We start from the raw sequence: 18,562 nt of genomic DNA, 5'->3' as shown, positions 1-18,562 counted from the left end.
TATGACCCTGAGATCAAGATCTGAGCTGAGATCAAATGTCAGACACTTAACCCACTGAGCCACCCAGGCGCCCCAACAATATAACCTTTACAGATAAACTATCAGTGGTTGAGTTTCGGTATAGTATCAGAGAAGGATCCTTACAATTATCTAAAAATACCATTAAGATATCCTACTTTTCCATAATTGGTTTATTATTTTTAAGTTTATTTATTTTGAGAGACAGAGAGCATGCACACAAGTGGGGGAAGGCAGAGAGAGGGAGCAAGAGAGAATCCCAAGCAGGCTCTGCACTGTCAATGCAGAGCCCGATGCTGGGCTCAAACTCATGAACTGTGAGATCATGACCTGAGCCAAAATCAGATGCTTAACTGACTGAGACACCCAGGCACTCCAGTCTATTATTTTTTTAAAGAATTAAAATTTAAATAATAGTTTTTGGAGTTTATTTTAATTTCTAATAGGTAGTTTAATTTTGGTAGATATACTCTATATGACCAAAAGCTCTTTGGAGCCCCAGTAATTTTCATAGAGTAAAGAGTTCCGAGATCAAAAAGTTTGAGAACCACTTGTTTACAACAATAATTTGTGTTTAGATCTTTTATTGGAATGTCCCACTAGGAGACTGACTTCAGGACCTTTGCACTTGCTCCCTTTGACTATGTCAATTATCATGTTCACTATTGGTGATAAAGGGTGTTCAGAGAAGTCTTATCCATCACCTCCCCTTCTCTGACATGAGCAGTGATCATTTTCTCTAACCTGAGTACTGTCCTGAATCATCTTTTACACAGAAAATCTGGATTGACAGTGTTCAGGTCTTAGTTTAAATGCCACAGGGAGACTTTGCCTGAAACTTCCCTTCCCTTCCCCACCCCACAGAGGAGAAATAGGCTTTCATGGTACCCTGTATCCTTCCCTCATGGCACTTAACATCAAAGGGACTGTGGAGTTGCTTCTGAGATTATCAGTTTCATTTCGGCCTCCTCCGTTCAAAGTAGCTCCAGGAGGCTGTTTTCCTTGTCTTGTTTGTTCATTGCCGGATCCCAAGTTTCTAGGACATTTGTTCAAAGAACAAAATGTGTGTTCATCTGTGTGTGGACCAGCTGAAGCTATGGGTTGTGGCCTCTGCAACTGTGCATATGGGCATGCCGCATGAGAGCATGGCTGATCCTTTCCACAATCTGTAAGAACACCTTAAAAAACTCAAACCACAGCTAGCTTCACTATAGACGTGTTTTCCAGAGCATCTATAGAACAAGATATTGCTGTATTGGGTGAGAGACAGGAAGAGGTGGGGTGGAGTGTATGCCTTGAATCATCCCTCCCCCTCCTTTGCTTCTGACATGTGACCCCAGTGAAGGGAAGGGTAGAAGTGGGGAAAGAAGGAACGGGGCTGCCTTCTTCCTGGATCCAGGCCCTCCTCTCCAGGGAGAAGGCAGGGTGCAAATAAGGATTTTGTCTTACAGGGATGTGGAAACTGTGGAATTCAGAGAGGCCTAGTGTGGGTTCAGTGGCAGACCAGAAAATAAGTTTTAATGATGAGGAAATAAGGAAGTGGTTGTCAAAATATGGATTCATTAAGGCGTATTCCCCGGGGGCCTGTTTTGGCAGTGGAGGTAATTAAGCTGAAATTTTAAAGGTCAGTTTTAACCAGCTCATGAGGCAAATGGCAATGGTGACATCAGACACCATACTGGTCCTCTTGTAACTATGGCAACTCAATTTCAGAGCTGTGATTAAACATAAAACTGAAGCTACTGCATGAGTCCCAGCACCAGCCCCAAATAAGTGTACGGGAAGTGGAGAACTTGACGCATTCTCTCAAGATATTCTGCCCATTTACAGGGAGAACAAACAAAAGAGTCTTCTATTCAAACTGCCTGATAATGAAGCCAGTTCAGCGGCCCCCAGCCTCCTCTGGGACCTTGGGTAAGAGGAAGATCATCCACAAATCCATCGCTTTTCACTCACGTATTGTTCTTAAGTTGGAGAGTCAAGATACGTAGCACAGGAAGGTGATTACGTGGGTGATTACTTACTTCTAAATGACCCAAACATGAGGTTACAAAATCATGCATGGGTAAAAGATGCATCCAAAGAGTTAGTTGGACCAATGGATTTTAATATAACAGAGTAAAATAATTCATTGTTATGGTTTCAGATTCCACACTGTAGTTAACCTTTTAACTATTTCTTAACTGTTTTTTTTCCTAATCATAAAAATGATTTAAAAATAAACCAATATTTATTATAAGAAATTTCTAAAATCCAGACAAATATCAAGAAGAAAAAGTACCTGAAATCTCAATTGGGGTACTTCTTTCCTGTTTTTTTTTTAAGTTTATTTGTTTTTGAGAGAGAGAGTGAGAGCAGAGGAGGTGCAGAGGCAGGGAGAGAATCCCAAGCAGGCTCCACACTGTCAGCTCAGAGCCTGACATAGGTCTCAAACTCACAAACAGTGAGATCACAACCTGAGCCAAAATCAAGAGTTGGACATGTAACCACTGAGCCACCCAGGCTCCCCTCCTTTTCTCTATATATGCATTTATTTTACAAAATTAGAATTAATAATATGTTATGATCTTTTTGCCATATCATTATTCATTGAAATATTTTGAATATGTTAATATTTTAACAGTGGCATAAGATTCTATCACATAAATTTTTTTTATGCTTTGCCTCATTTCTTCCTAATTCTAAGATTAGTTGAAGTGTAATTCTTACACTTTCCATTTTTATAGCCTCTTGGCACATCCTGCACAGGGCATCCTGCCCCTCGCGTAGGAGGTAGGGTTGCTGGCGTCTGAGTGTTGTCCCACCGCACTTTGGGTCCTCAGTGAAAGCTGACAAGAGGCATCTCATGAAGTCCCCTGTTTCTTATGTATCGACAAATTGCAGGAATAACCAAGCAAATCCAGCAGAAATACAACAGTGCTGGTGGACTTTCACCTGCTTATTTCAGTGCTTGGACTAGATAGTGCAAAAAGGTAAGAAAATTATAGTAACAATAATATTATTCAAATAATTCTAGTATTTTATACTATAAAAATTATCTTCATTAGCACGATTATTAATAATATCTGTGCTTATTGATAAACTAAAAGAACAATATAACCAGTAACTAATATTCTCAACTGTATTCCTTGAAATGAGTAGACTTCAAGTACAAATGGAAAAAGTTATATAAACATGAACCTGGGGGCACCCTAGGTGCATCAGTTGGTTGAACGTCTGACTCTTGATTTCGGCTCAGGTCATGATCCCAGGACCGTGCGACTGAGCCCCACGTCAGGCTCCGTGCTTAGCATGGAGCCTGCTTGGGATTCTTTCTCTCTTTCTTTCTCCCTTTGCCCCTGCTCTCTCTCTCTCTCTCTCTCACACACAAACACACGCTCCTTCTTTATCTAGAAAAAGAAAGAAAAATGAACATAAGGGAAAACCCATTATACATAACAAATTAGAAATAGTACAAATCACATTCTCTGATCATAACACAATAAACCTAGAAATAAATAAAAGTAGAAGCAAAACATCAACCATTTGAGAATGTCAACATTTTCTATCAGACTTCCCTTGGACAAAAAACAAATGTATAGAATTTTTGGGAAATAATGCTGATGAAAACACCACCTTCAAAACCCATGGATAGAGCTGTACTCAGAGGAAAATGGATAGTCTTACCACGCTCCTTACTGAATAATAAAGAAATTTAAACTACAGCAGGCAGCCTACTTTGCCCAAGAAGCTTGGAGGAGGAATGCGGTTTTTGCTTTAGGAGCTCCCTGAGAGAGCTACCCATTTTATTAAATAAAATAAAATAAAATAAAATAAAATAAAAGCTCCAATCTACCAAAATAAAAGAGGCAAACTAATAAATACCACAAGTCCAAGGCTTAGTCAGAGCTCAGCAAATTAGACATCAGTGTTTCATTGGTTTTTTTCTTAAATATATTGAGATATAATTCACATACCTTCCAATGCATCCACCTAAAATTTAAAATTCACAGACTCATGCACCCACGGCCACAATCAATTTTAGAATATTTTCATTACCATTTAAAAAAAAAAACAAAACTATACCCTTTGGAAGTCACTTTCCATTAGTCCCCAGTAAATCCTGCTCCAGCACCTGGCAGCCACAAATGCTTTCTGTCTCTGATTTGTCTGTTCTGGATAGAGAGAATGGGGAGTGACGCTTGACAGGTGCAGGGGGGATAAGAAAGCTCTGGAATGCTGTGCTTCTGACAAGATGGAGCTAGGTGGTTGCACAACACTGAATCTAATGAATGCTGTAGATTCATACTTCGGAACGGTCAAGTTTATATTTTGTGTACTCCCAGGGGCGCCTGGGTGGCTCAGTCAGTTAAGCGTCCGACTTTAGCTCAGGTCATGATCTCGCAGTTTGTGAGTTCGAGCCCTGTGTCGGGTTCTGTGCTGACAGCTAGCTCAGAGCCTGGAGCCTGTTTCAGATTCTGTGTCTCCCTCTCTCTCTGCCCCTCCCTGGCTCATGCTCTGTCTCCAAAAAAAAAAAATTGTAATATATATATATAGTGTACTCCAGTACAATATTAATTTTAAAAATCCAAACCAGTATCTGTGAAGTCATTGGTCGGGATCATACCTAAGAATTAGTCATGCATATTAAAGTGAGTTATTTTTTTGTCACATTATATGAAGAGAAACAACAAACACCACCAGCGAAATAGCACCCTGAACAACAAATATTGAAGTGTACTTAATGAAACAGAGTGTAGGCTCTGTGTTTCTTCAACAGCAAGATACGATAATTCTAACAAAAGGAATGCACGGAGTTAAAAACTGTTTTCACTCTAACTACGGAGTGTGCTGCCGTTGGGTTTCCATAGACTGTGCTGAGGGTAGGGGAGAGACTTGGAGAGTCCGGTTCGAGGCCGGACTTCCCCCTGCTCTCTCTCTATTTACAGGTGAGGAAGAGAAGACAATCCTGCAGCTTCTTGGAGTCCTGGGAGCCTTCTCACTCCAGCGGCAGTAAAGCCATGTGGATGGAATGAGCCATTGCCTCAGTGGCTGCTGCCCGCCTCTTCCTGGGACTGCCTGGCACAGCCGGTGGATGAGGAGCAAATCCTCTCCCCCACAGACTGTCTGATGCTGAAGGTAATAACATGCAAAGAAATGGCATCGAATTTGAGAGCATATTCAAGGCATCTATGATGGTCGTGCTCAACACGCCCCGGTTTCCAAGTTCTAAGTAAGGGAACGTGACAGTCAGTTGCTCAGTTGCTGAATGGTTGGGGATTTTTAGGAGTAAAATGATTCAAGAATGCTGCAGTCAAGCATCCACACAGTGGTTTGTGGTATTGGGTACAAATGAGAATCATCTGGGGGCTGTGAGGATCCCTCCCCCCCCACCGCCATGGTCCCACCCCAGACCCATGGAATCCGATGCTGAGGGCCGCGTCTCCCCAGGTGGTTCCAATGCGCAGAGCACGAGACTCGAGACTCGCATCTCGCTTCTCAGCAGTTCAGGTGGGAACTTCACCTTCGGCCTCTGGCACTGACGCTACTCGGCAGGAATAAACCTGTAGGAGGAACCAGAGTCTCGCTCCCAAAGGACCCCTTCAGCTGCTGCGTCGGGAAAGCTCTGGGCAAGCTTGTTGGGGGAGAGAAGACACAGGTGGGCTTCTGCTCACGCACCCACTCTGCTCAGTGTTCGTCTGTCCCCTTATTCTCTCCGTGTGTCTTAGGCTCCCTGCTGTGCCTGACCCTGGCCTGGGGAAACCAAGCCGCAAAGAAGGCCTGGTGCCTCCCTCAGAAACCTCTAACTCGGGCAACCAAGTGCAAAAAGAAGCTGTGGCCTTTCCAGAAGAGGAGCTGCCACCTAGGCCACCTCCCAGGCAGAGCAGGAGGGAGCACCCTTGAAGACAGCTTTCCGAAGGAGGGGACACCTGGCTGCATACAGGAGAGAGACCAGGCACGAGCCGAGAAACGGCAGCAAATCGCCCGTGAGTGGGGTTCTCAGCCTGGGATGCACCAGGAACCACCTTGGAGCTTCTAAGTGTGTCCACCTCTGGCCCCACATCTGGAGGCGCTGATCTGATTAGCCTGCAGCAGGGCCTGGGCACTTGTATATTTTATAAATGTCATGATTTTTCATTGAGGTGAAATTCACATAACGTAGAATTCACTCTTATTATTTTTTATTATTTTATGTTTATTTCTTTTTGAGAGAGAGAGAGAGCATGAACCGAGAGGGGCAGAGACAGAGAGAGACACAGAATCCAGAGCAGGCTGCAGGCTCCGAGCTATTAGCACAAGCCCGACGCGGAGCTTGAATTCACGAACCATGAGACCAGGACCTGAGGGGAAGTCGGATGCTCTAACTGACTGAGCCACCCAGGTGCCCCGAATTCACCATTTTAAAGCGAACAGTTCAGTGGCATTAGTACCTTCACGACGCTGGGCATCCACCACCCCTGTATGGTTCCAAAACACCCCCCCAAAATATAAGACCCTGTAAAACCCTGCACGCGTTAACCAGTCACTCCCTATTTCACCCTTGCCCCAGCCCCTGGCAGCCATAAATCTGCTTTCTGTCTGTACGGATTGAACTATTCTGGATACTTCACATAAAAGGAACCCTACAAAATGGGACGTTTTGTGTCTGCCTTCTTTTCACTTAGCATAATGCTCTCAAAGTTCATCTGTGTTGTGGCATGTTTCAACACTCCATTCCTTTCTAAAGCAAAATTGTGCCCCATCCAACGGATATTGTGTAATTCGTTTATCCATTCATTGATCGCTGGACATGTGGCCTGTTTCTGCCTTTTGGCTACTGTGAATAGTGCTATGAACATTCATACACAAATGTTTAACATCTATTCTTAATCCTTGGGTGTATACTGGATGTATGTAGTTGGGTGTTGTTGTTTTTTTTTAAGTTTATTATTTTGAAAGAGAAAGCGTGGGCACGCACTGGAGCAGGGGAGGGGCAGAGAGAGGGCCTAAGAGAGAAGGGGGAGAGAATGCCAAGCGGGATCCGTGCTACCAGCATGCAGCCCGACACAGGGCTTAATCTCATGAACTGTAAAACCATGGCCTGAGCCCAAATCAAGAGCCAGACTCTCAATTGACTGAGACCCCCAGGTGTCCCTAGATGTCTGTCATTTTTAAAAACTCCCCAAAGACCCTACCACACAGCCAAGGCTGCAAATCACTAATTTGGGACAGTGGTCCCCAAACTGTGGTTCTGGTTGAATAGATTTCCAGGCCTTGCTCTGGACAGTTTAATTTAGTCACTCAAGGAATCTCTCTTCCTGGCCCCCTCTCCGCCTTGGCATCTCCTTCCTCTGTGTGGACAGGCCAGCCGACCCTTCAGCCTCAGGGGTGCCTTGGACAACATGCGCCTTATTAAGTGCAGGAACAGTCCCTTCCCTGCAGGGAGGTCCCTCCCTGCCCTGGCCAGCAGCCCGGGTTGGTGCTTCTGGGGCTCCCTCCGGGTGAGGCCCAGAGGCTGCTCATCCTCCCCACCTGGGCCTGCCCTTGAGCTCTGCGGGAGGTTCTCGGTCACTCCTGTCCCCCAAGAACAAATCCGCACATCTACCGGTGGTGGAGTTTGGATCGATCTTTAGGGCCCAAAGCCCTCTGACTCCGTAAGGATGTGTTAGGTCTAGAGGCGCCTCCACCAGTCACATTCCCAGGACATCCTGGTGTGTGAGGCATTGGTATTTTGGTTACCAGGTGACCGCACAGTTGTCACCAAAAATCATTTACATTTGTGTCACTAAAAGGCCCATCCTACACGTTTTCCCCAAGCAATGGAAGCCTCCCTAAAACTGATCACTCAACCTCCAGAGAACGAAAACTGACCACTTTCAAAAGGCGCTTCTCCAGCTTCAAAAAAACTGAAGTCCGTGGGTTCTGGTTACTTAGATGAACCCGAATGGTATGGATCCTGACACCAGTGTCAAATTCAGGGACCTCTCGGGGCCTGGACAAGCACCCACAAACATAACTTGGTGTGACCTCCAGCTGGGGTAAGGCAGCCACCTTCCTGCCCTGAGACCTGGAAACCAGTTTGCCTCCATACGAGGGGTCAAGGTGGCTCTAAGGAGCTTGAACAATAAACAACAAAAATTTGACCATGCTCCTGTGTCATCTAAGTCCCCCTCCACAAGTCACAGAGGAAAACCACTTTAATACATTTAATCTACATGTAGAAATACTTCTGGTATTTACGTTTAGTATTACTCTAACCCTGCTCAGTGCAGCAGCACACATTATCTCATTTAATCCTCACAGCCACCATGTGAGGAAGAATTTATTATCTACGTTTTAAAGATGAGGTTGGGGCAGCCTGGCTGGCTCCATCGGTAGAGTGTGCAACTCTTGATCTCAGGATTGTGGGTTCGAGCCCCACATTGCGTGTAGAGATTACTTAAAAATAAAATCTTTTTTTTTTACTAAAAAAATATTTTTTAATGTTTATTTATTTTTGAGACAGAGAGAGAGACAGAGTGCGAGTGGAGGAGGGGGAGAGAGAGAGGGAGACACAGAATCTGAAGCAGGCTTGTCAGCACAGAGCCCGACACAGGTTTGAAACCATGAACCATGAGATAATGACCTGAGCTGAAGTCGGGCGCTTAACCAACTGAGCCACCCAGGCACCCATTTTTTTAATTTTTTTTTTAATATTTTTATTTATTTCTGGGAGAGAGAGAGAGAGACAGCATGAGCAGGGGAGGGTCAGAGAGAGAGGGAGATACAGACTCTGAAATAGTCTCCAGGCTCTGAGCTGGCAGTCAGCACAGAGCCCGACTCGGGGCTCTAACCCACGAACCGCGAGATCACGACCTAAGCGAAAGTCGGACGCTTAACCGACTAAGCCACCCAGGCACCCCTTAAGTTTTTTATTTTTTATTTTATTTCTGAGGGAGAGAGACAGACAATATGAATGGGGGAGGGGAAGAGAGAAAGGGGGACACAGAATCCAAAGTAGGCTCCAAGCTGTCAGCATAGAGCCTGACACGGGGCTCAGACTCACAAACTGTGAGATCGTGACCTGAGTTAAGTCAGACATTTAACCGACTGAGCCACCCAGGCGGTCCTAAAAATAAAATCTTAAAAAAAATCAGGGGCTCCTGTGTGGCTTAGTTGGTTAAGTGTCTGTCTTTGGCTCAGGTCATGATCTCACAGTCCGTGGTTTCGAGCCCCGTGTCAGGCTCTATGCTGACAGCTCAGATCCTGGAGTCTGCTTTGGGTTCTGTGTCTCCCTCTCTCTCTGCCCCTACCCTGCTTGGTCTCTGTCTCTCAAAATAAAACAAAGACATTTTTTTTTTCAAAAAAAATTTTTAAGGTTTTTATTTATTTCTAGAAGAGAGAGACAGCGTGAGCAGGGGAGGGTCTGAGAGAGAGGGAGTCACAGACTGAAACAGGCTCCAGGCTCTAAGCTGGCAGTCAGCACAGAGCCCGACGCGGGGCTCGAACCCACAAACCGCGAGATCATGACCTAAGCGAAAGTCGGATGCTTAACCGACTAAGCCACTCAGGCACCCCGACAAAGACATTTTTTTTTTAAAATCATAATAAAGATGAGGAGATTGAGGACCAGAGAGGTTGATCAACTTGCCCAAGGTCACACAGCTATTAATTAGTGGAGCTTGGATGCAAACCTAGATCTGTTTGACTTCAAAGTATGTGGCTGTAAGTGATGACTATTCTCTTGAAAAATGTATTTTGGGAAAGGAATGACCTACTGATCTGCACAGATGCTGCACCCACTCAGAGTGGTAAGAAGGCTCGTAAAAGGATATCTACTGGGCGTGATTAAAAAATAGAACATGATGTAAGCTAAGTGCTAGACTGTGCGGTCTGTAGGAGGCAGAGGACCCGAGGAACCTCCCTAGTTCACAACATTGGGCTCTGAACCGGGTGCGAGTTGTGCCAGCTGAAACTGGTCACTGATGGCGTCCCTCTTGATCTTAGATCGCTCTTTCAAGTTTAGTAACTCATAAATCCATAAAGTTGCATCTTTTTAGAGCTGCTATTCCACAAGGTACGTTTGTAAAACATTATTTATTTTGGACAGTGCAAGGTGTTTCAGAAGCTAAGAGGATTCCAGGAGAGTGGCGGCAGAAATGGGAACACGCTTTCCTCACATGGGTAAGTTCTGGGCTCTCAGTCTTTCTTGAGGTGACCACACACATATTATTGCCCCTCCATTGTCCGAGAGAGTCCAGCCAAGGAACTTGGGGAGCTAAGTATTTCCATCCGCAGGCGGCCAGGCCAACCAAATGCCACTCTGGCACTTGCATGTGGTGATCATTTTGGCCGGGAGGCGGCGATCTTGCCTGCGACATTCTACCTTCGTGGTTTCCCCAAAGGGCAGCTGGATGTGGCACTTGGGCCTAGTTCCCTGAAAAAGTTTCTCCCCTGAAGACTCCTTGGCAGAGCTGGTATTTGCAACAGTGAAAGAAAGTGTCAGAAGCAAACGTGCTTTCCCTGCTTTCTCATCACTGCTTTTAGAAGGGACTGCTTTAAAAAAGGAAACACAATTGCTTGCTTTTGTCAACTTCCTGAAAATGTATTATTAAATTCAACTAATTAAAACAATGTTGGTGGGTTGGTTTTTTTTTATTCCTATCATTAATGTCAGGTGGCCTTTTCATCTGCCTCATTTTCCAAGGGAGTTTAGCATCCTGACTCCCTTCCTTCCTTCCTTCCTTCCTTCCTTCCTTCCTTCCTTCCTTCCTTCCTTCCTTCCTCTCTCCCTCCCTCCCTTTCTTTCTTCTTTCCTTTTATTTATTTATAAACTTTTTAAACGTTTATTTATTTTTGAGAGAGAGCATGTGTGCGTGAGTGGGGCAGGGACAGAGACAGAAGGAGACCCAGAATCTGAAGCAGCTCCAGGCTCCGAGCTATCTGCACAGAGCCCAACACAGGGCTCGAACCCACAAACTGCAAGATCATGATCTGAGCCGAAGCGGGATGCCTAACCAACAGCCATCCAGGCGCCCGGACTTTTAAATGAATTCTCAAAGTAGAGGCTGATTGGCCTTGCAGGAAAATGTCTGTCTGCGGCTGTCACCCTCGCTGGGTGGCAGCGTTTAGAACATTATTTCTGCTTCACCAGAACTTGGGGTTTCAGCTCCTTTTCTATTTCCCTTGCAGAGCCTCATGGACAGGGTGCAAATCCCAGAGACTGAGAAGGGTGCCTATTTTTATATTGGAGATCAAAGGTAAGGTTCTATTTGATAGAAATCTGCTGCTGCTGTCAACCCAAACAAAACATTCTTAAAAACCAGTAATTTCACGACGACCCAGGGGTGTCAAGTGGTGCAGAGAGGCAGAGGGGGATTATGCTTCAAGATTGGCAAAAACAAAGCTCTTTATAGAAATAGTATTTAAACCCTGTTATGGTCAATTCGAATAGATTCACAGAAGTCAGTGTTTGTAAGCTGGAATTGTAAATGAAAGCTCAAAAGATCCAAGCTTCAGAGTAGAAAACTGTAATCAAAATTCGTTTTTAAGAGATGATCAACACACCACCCTTTGGGATTTGCACACATTAGAGGTGTTCCAAACTCATTTGTTTGGGGAGATGAAAGCAGGCATCACTACTCAGAGCACAGATGAGTTTTTCTGGAAGCTCACCTGGAAATGCCATTGTATGACATCCATGAAGTTAGGAGTAAGTACTGAGCAAGAAGAAGCACTGGGATGTAGCATCTGCTTGTCTCAGCGCTTTCTCCTGCCAGAGAATTGTGTCCCCGCCTACCTGGCAGGGTGGGGCTACTCCCTGCTGCTGGGGCGGGGCCGGGGGGGGGGGGGGGGGCACGAGCGGCCTGTGCTCAGCTGGACCGCAGCTCAAGCTCCCGTGGGGGTGCTGGCCTCGCTTCGACAGCAGACTGCGATTCTCCTTAAATGCTGNGGGGGGGGGGGGGGGGGGGGGGGGGGGGGGGGGGCTCCTCTCCTGCCTTTGCATTTCCCCTAACTTGGACTGAGCTCCATTTTGTTGTCTCAAAGAAAACCACAGTGGCCCTCTTTCTGTTCTGCCCCTGACAAGTGGTAAAGAAACATGGTGGGTAATTTGGGAGTTGGAAAGGACAGAACTCAGACAGACCAACTCCCTCGCTTATAGGAGTGGGGGCCAGTGACTTGCCTGGGTCACCTTGACTTCAAGGCTGGGCTAGAGGCAGCGGATCTGATGTCTGGTGAGGAGTTTTTTCCACTGCATCCCAAGTGCCTAAGACAGATTCAGTGGGACTGTGCATGTAGGAAATTGCCTTGGAACATCTCATGACCAAGTCTCCAGAAAGTTCTCTCTGGAGCACTGACAGAACTTAGTTCTCATGATGTAAAAATGAAAGAAATGGTGAGGTTGCAGAATATTCTGTGGGGGTTGTTTTTTATGGCTGTGATCTGATGAATAAGAGAGATTTTTAAAAAAATAAGTCTTGGGGGGCACCTGGGTGGTTAAGCATCTAACTTCAGCTCAGAGCATGATCTCATGGTTTATAAGTTCAAGCCCTGCATTGGGCTCTGTGCTGACAGCTCAGAGCCTGGAGCCTGCTTCAGATTCTATGTCTTCCTCTCTCTCTGCTCCTCCCCCACTCATGCTTTGTTTCTCTCTGTCTCAATAATAAATAAAACATAAAAGAAAAAATTAAAAAATAAGCCTTTGTATAAATACTGTGGCTCCTTTATTAGAGCCTAACCTTTCTGAGGGCAGAGAAAGTGTTCTGTTCATTTCTATACAGTCTGTAATTCCCTCTCGACTCACACTTGATGTCCAATAAGTATTCCTTGTTTGATTGAATAGAGATGTCTCTGAATTGAAGTCTGGATTGAAAAATTCAAAGCAACTGCAGGATTTTTCGGATTTTTCTTACCTCTCATTTTTAGCCCTTTTTCTCTCCACGACCAGGCCTCCTGGAAGTTTTCCTCTTCTCTCTCAAACTTTTTTCTATGACGCTTATTGGAAATCTCATCACATATACCCTTTTCCTGTTTCTTGTTTCATATACAACATCTACTTTTCCCACCAAGGTTGTCCACGAAGGTCAGGATAATGTTTCCTGTGCAGCAGTAACCAAGTCAGTACAAGCCCCTAGACAAATTTTGAAGACTATTGAAAAGAACAATTTCAGAACTGGGAAGATTCTACCTGATGCTTTTAGCTAGCATTTTATTTTTTCAGCTCTCTCTCAGAAATTATTCCTTCACAACACAACACATTTTTAATTTTCAAATTTTATTCAAAATAGTTTTTTTGTTTATGGACTTTATTTTTAATCATGAAATTTACAGAACATAAAAGACACCATCTTAACCATGTTTAAGTGCACAGTTCAGTGGTATTGAATACATTCATACTGCTATACTCTTATCTCGGGAACTTTTCTCATCTTGCAAACCTGATACTCTGTACACATCAAACAATAACTCCCTGTATTGTTCCCTCCCCAGCTCCTGGTAACCACCATTCTATTTCCTGTCTCTCTATACATTTGACTACTCTAGTGCTCTATGTTAGTAGAATCATACAGTATTTATATTTTTGTGACTGGCGTGTTTGACTTAGTATGATGGCTCTCATCCACACTGAGTAATGTCAGGATTTCTTTCCTTTTAAAGCTGAATACTACCCCGTTGTATGTATACATCATGTTTTGCTTATCCATTAGTCCACTAGTGGATGGGTTGCTTCCACCTCTCAACTGTTGTGATTAATGCTGGTGTGAATACGGGTGTACAAATATCTATCCTAGTCTCTATTTTTAATTTATTTAGGTGTATTCCCAGAGATGTAATTGCTGGATCATATGGTAATTCCATTTTCAATTTTTTGGGGAACCTCCATACTGTTTTCCATAGCGGCTAAGTCATTTTACACTCATACCGGCAGGACACTCCACTCCGATTTCTCCACATCCTTGCCAACACTAGTTGATTTCTGTTGTTGTTGTTTTTTTAATGTTTTTGTTTATAATGGTCATCCTAATGAGGGTGAAGTGGTATCTCATGTGGTTTTGATTTGCCTTTCTCTAATTAGTGATGTTGAACATCTTGTACTAAATGGCCATTTTTTAAAAATTTTTTAAATGTTTGTTTACTTTTGAGAGAGACAGAGAGGGAGGGCAGGAGAGAGAAAGAAAGAGTGTGAGCAGGGGAGGAACAGAGAGAAAGGGAGACACAGAATCCGAAGCAGGCTCCAGGTTCTGAGCACAGAGCCTGGGCAGGGCTTGAATTCACAAACTGAGAAATCATGACCTGCGCCAAAGTCGGACACTTAGCCAACTGAGCCACCGAGGCGCCCCTAAATGGCCATTTTTATATCTTCTTTGGAGAAATGTCTACTCATCCTCTGCCCATTTTATTTTTTATTTTATTTTATTTTATTTTATTTTAAGTAGGCTCCACACCCAGCATGGACTCCAGTGTGGGCTTAAACTCACAAACCTGAGATCAAGACCTGAGCTAAGATCAAGAATCAGATACTTAACTGACTGAGCCACCCAGGTGCCCACTTCTGCCCATTTTTTTAGTGTTTATTTATTTATGTTTGAGAGAGACAGTATGTGCACACATGTGGGGGAGGGGCAGAGAGAGAGACGCAGCATGAAGCAGGCTCCAGGCTCCAAGCTGTCAGCGCAGAGCCTGACGCAGGGCTCAAACCCACAAACCATGAAATCATGACATGGGCAGAAGTTGGATGCTCAACTAACTGAGTCACTCAGGTGCCCCTCTACTCATTTTAAAATCAAGTTATTTGGATTTTTTCTGTTGTTGAGTTGTAGAAGTAGTTTCAATAATCTGGATATGTATGATTTGCAAAACTCTTGATGATGTCCTCTGATACACAAAAGTTTTTAATTTTGATATAGTCTAATTTATCTATTTTTCTTTCACTGTCTATACTTTTAGTGTCTTATCCAAGAACAAGCTAACCATTTGAGAGTGCAATGTGGTCCCCCCAAATGGTTTCTGGGCCAAAAATATTAGAAATTGGACATCACCCTAAAGTGGGGAATGTCATTTTTTCATTTTCTTAAAATAGCAGGTGAATTGAATGGGTAAGGATAGTTTTGATTAGCGTTTGTATGGCCATTACTAGGAATGTTTGAATGTTATCTTTGCGTTGTGCCCTGATGAGTAATACAAGAGCCGGAGCCAGCCGCTTACAAGGTTTTCCAGGAAGATGTGAACGTATGTGTCCTCTGTTAATCAGTAGGTTTGGCTTACAGAGGGTCTGGGTGAATCTCTGCCCTTCTCAGAAGACCTGTAAGAAGCAGAAGGGTACAGACATGGTCCCCCAGACATAGTTAGTGAGGAAAAAATGTCAGGCATCTCAGAAAAAATTGTTACTCTTCGAATTTTAACTGACCAAATATTATAAATTTTATCTGGAAAACATATATACGACAATGATGTAGAATAAAATTTATACCTCAGAAAGCAAAGGATGATTAAGTGAACATGTGACTCTAATCACAAGAGAGGAAGAGAGGCTTGAAATAGGCTCCAATGGCAACTTGGTGCTTACCCTAGGATCAGAACTATCAAAAGCTTCAAGTATGATTTCTAGAACATTCTCCCTAACCCCAAAAGTATTTATCTTTGTAACTCATTTATGGTGCCCATAAAGTTACTCAAGTCTACTCTCTAGGATTATTAAAAGTTTCTTCTACATTTTCCCCAAATTTGAAAACTTTTCTGTGGGCTCACATGAAAATATCAAGCTCACATGGACATGAGAACTTAAAATATAGACTCATTCTCCAGTCACCAAAAACAGTTGAGGTGTCAAATATACATTCTTCATTATATTCTGGTTTGGGATTTTCAAACTTTAAAAATCATGAGTCTTTATATTAAAATGTAGGCTGACCTTTTTCAAACAATAGTCTTACTGATACATAAAAGAGAGATTGTCATAAAATAAAATTTGTGTGAGTTGTACCTCATACAAATGGAGTGAGAGGTTTTGGTAAAATGATAATAATGGCAGTAACATTTTAGAGTTATCACTTATTAGGTTGGGGGTGAAGATTATAATAAATTTTTCCTATCTCTTTGATGTTGTGACCTACCCAAGTCAAAGAAAAGAAGTGTAATATATTTGCCACCTATAGGTGGCAATATTTGTATTATCAGCATTGCCTTTATTAAAAGGCAGATTATTAGAAATAACTAGAAATCATCTTTTTTGCAAAATTTTAAAGAACTTCTTTACTATAAAAATGTCAAACATACATAAAAGTATAGAGAGTACAGGGTCACCTGGGTGGCTTAGTCATTTAAGCATCTGACTTCAGATCAGGTCATGACCTCACGGTTCGTGAGTTCGAGCCCCACATCGGGCTCTGTGCTGACAGCTCAGAGCCTGGAGTCTGCTTTGGATTCTGTCTTCTTCTCTCTCTGCCTCTTCCCCACTCGTGCTCTGTTTCTCTCTGTCTCAAAAATAAACAAAACATTTAAAAAAATTTTAAGTATAGAGAAGTAGTATAATGAACCACCATGTTCTCACCAGCCTCTTCAACAGTTTCCACAGCCAGTCTTGTTTTATTGGCCTATATCCCCTTCTTCACCATCTGGATTATTATTTTTTTAGAGTTTATGCATGTAATATATGTATGTAATCTCTATACCCAGTGTGGGGCTCAAACTCAGGACCCCGAGATTAAAAGTCACATGCTCTTCCCACTGAGCCCCACACCATCTGGATTATTTTGATGCAAATATCAGACAATGCAAAATTAAAATAGAAAAATAAAGTTATGGCACCACCTTTAAAATACCTCCAAGGAATTCTAGTAGCACCCAGGGAATCCTGAAAAATAAATGAACAAATAAAAAACAAAAAGCAGCCTTCCTACTATGAAGATAAAGAAGCACTGAACGTCATATCCTGTAAAACATGAGGTGCTAAAATTGCATCTATCAAATAATGTAACAATGTTTTTATTATACACATTGAGTGTATGCAGGTGAAATAGAGGTGATACTTTAGGTCTGAAGGAGAGAAACTTTCTTTTGTAAGCAGTGACTCAGTTACAGAAATACTGAGTGATAGGTTAAGAATAGACATCCACATCCTTCCTTGGGGCTAAAAAACTGATAAGACCAAGTAAGAAGTTTTTGCAAAATGAGTGACGATATATAAAGGGGATACGAATAAGCCAGGGGAATGGAAATTTTCCGACTTGTTAGAACAAAGCCGTGACAGCTGCTAACTCTAAATTTAGAAACAGACACAAGAAATTTTCAGAGCACCACCAGACAAATCACAAAGGCACGATCCACCCAGCACCTTTCAGATTTTAACCCCTAAAACAATGCAAGGCAAACAGCTATTGCCAGGATGGTCATTTAGTGGCTGTTCACTTCCTCAAACCTCAGTGCCCAGGACCACCTCTCCAGAGAGTGCTGCCCTTGAAGGACAGCTCAAATGAAAACCAAGGGCAGGGAGCGAGCATCTCTTAAAAGATCCTAGGGTTTCTATGATGTACTGAGACGTTTCTGATTTCACAGACGATCTGAAAGTACAGTACATACTGTTTACATCTTCATCACACTCTCTGAGCTCTTCTAGCCCAGACTCTGGACATAAAATGATTCCTGAAAGCACTCTAAGTGTCTGCACTGTAAATTTTTTCACCTACCTGAAGTAGAAACTTAGCCAATGCTACTTAAAAAAAACTTTTTTAGGGGCGCCTGGGTGGCTGAGTCGGTTAAGCGTCTGACTTTCGCTTAGGTCATGATCTCGCAGTTCGTGGGTTCGAGCCCCACGTCGGGCTCTGTGCTGACTGCCAGCTCAGAGCCTGGAGCCTGTTTCAGAATCTGTATCTCCTTCTCTCTCTGACCTTCCCCTGCTCACCCTGTCTCTCTCTCTCTCTCTCCTAGGAATAAATAAAAATATTAAAAAAAATTTTTTTATCCTTATTTTTGAAAGCGAGAGAGACAGAGTGCAAACAGGGAGGGACAGAGAGAGAGGGAGACACAGAATCTGAAGCAGGCTTCAGGCTGTGAGCTGTCAGCACAGAGCCTGACGTGGGGCTCAAACTCATGAACTGTGAGATCATAGCCTGAGCCAAAGTCAGATGCTTAACCAACTGAGCCACCCAGGTGCCCCAAAATTTTTTTAATTAAAAAAAAAAATCCCACATAATGGTCTATAAAGAGAGCACCTCAGAATGAATAGAAAACAGTGTCAATATCCCCAGACCTGGTTTCTAGTCAGGTCACTGCCCTGGGATGACCAAGGACATCACACACACCAGGTGGGGCTTGAGTTTCTTCCCCCAAGACAGGGTGAGTAGCTATATTTGCCTTCACTGAGTCACAAGAATATTGCTAAAGACGTCCAGGAAAACTACCATACTCACACTTTAAAATTTAAAAAAAATTTGTATTAGTTTATTTTGAGAGAATCCCAAGCAGGCTCCATGCAGTCAGCACAGAGCCAGATGTGGAGCTGGAACTCATGAACCATGAGATCATGACCTGAGCCAAAACCAAGAGTTGGATGTTCAACTGACTAAGCCACCCAGGTGCCCCCATGCTACGAAATTTTTAAAGGGTT

The 18,562-nt window shown here is 43.4% G+C and overlaps 1 long non-coding RNA gene across 2 annotated transcripts; it reads left to right on the top strand.

Moving 5' to 3' along the window:
• Positions 1-1,853: 1,853 nt before the first annotated feature.
• LOC120232167 lies at positions 1,854-11,210 on the top strand. 2 transcript variants are annotated; one of them, XR_005528510.1, is made up of 5 exons: positions 1,854-1,932; positions 4,947-5,136; positions 5,727-5,984; positions 10,067-10,140; positions 11,149-11,210. It is a non-coding gene; the product is annotated as an uncharacterized LOC120232167 (long non-coding RNA). The 2 variants fall into 2 exon arrangements; XR_005528511.1 differs by lacking the exon at positions 11,149-11,210 and adding an exon at positions 10,255-10,502.
• Positions 11,211-18,562: the final 7,352 nt, after the last annotated feature.

Source organism: Hyaena hyaena, unplaced genomic scaffold, assembly GCF_003009895.1.
Source record: "Hyaena hyaena isolate Hyena2069 unplaced genomic scaffold, ASM300989v1 scaffold_68, whole genome shotgun sequence".
In the NCBI taxonomy this organism is placed as follows: domain Eukaryota; kingdom Metazoa; phylum Chordata; class Mammalia; order Carnivora; family Hyaenidae; genus Hyaena; species Hyaena hyaena.
This window is presented reverse-complemented; position numbering and strand designations above follow the sequence as displayed.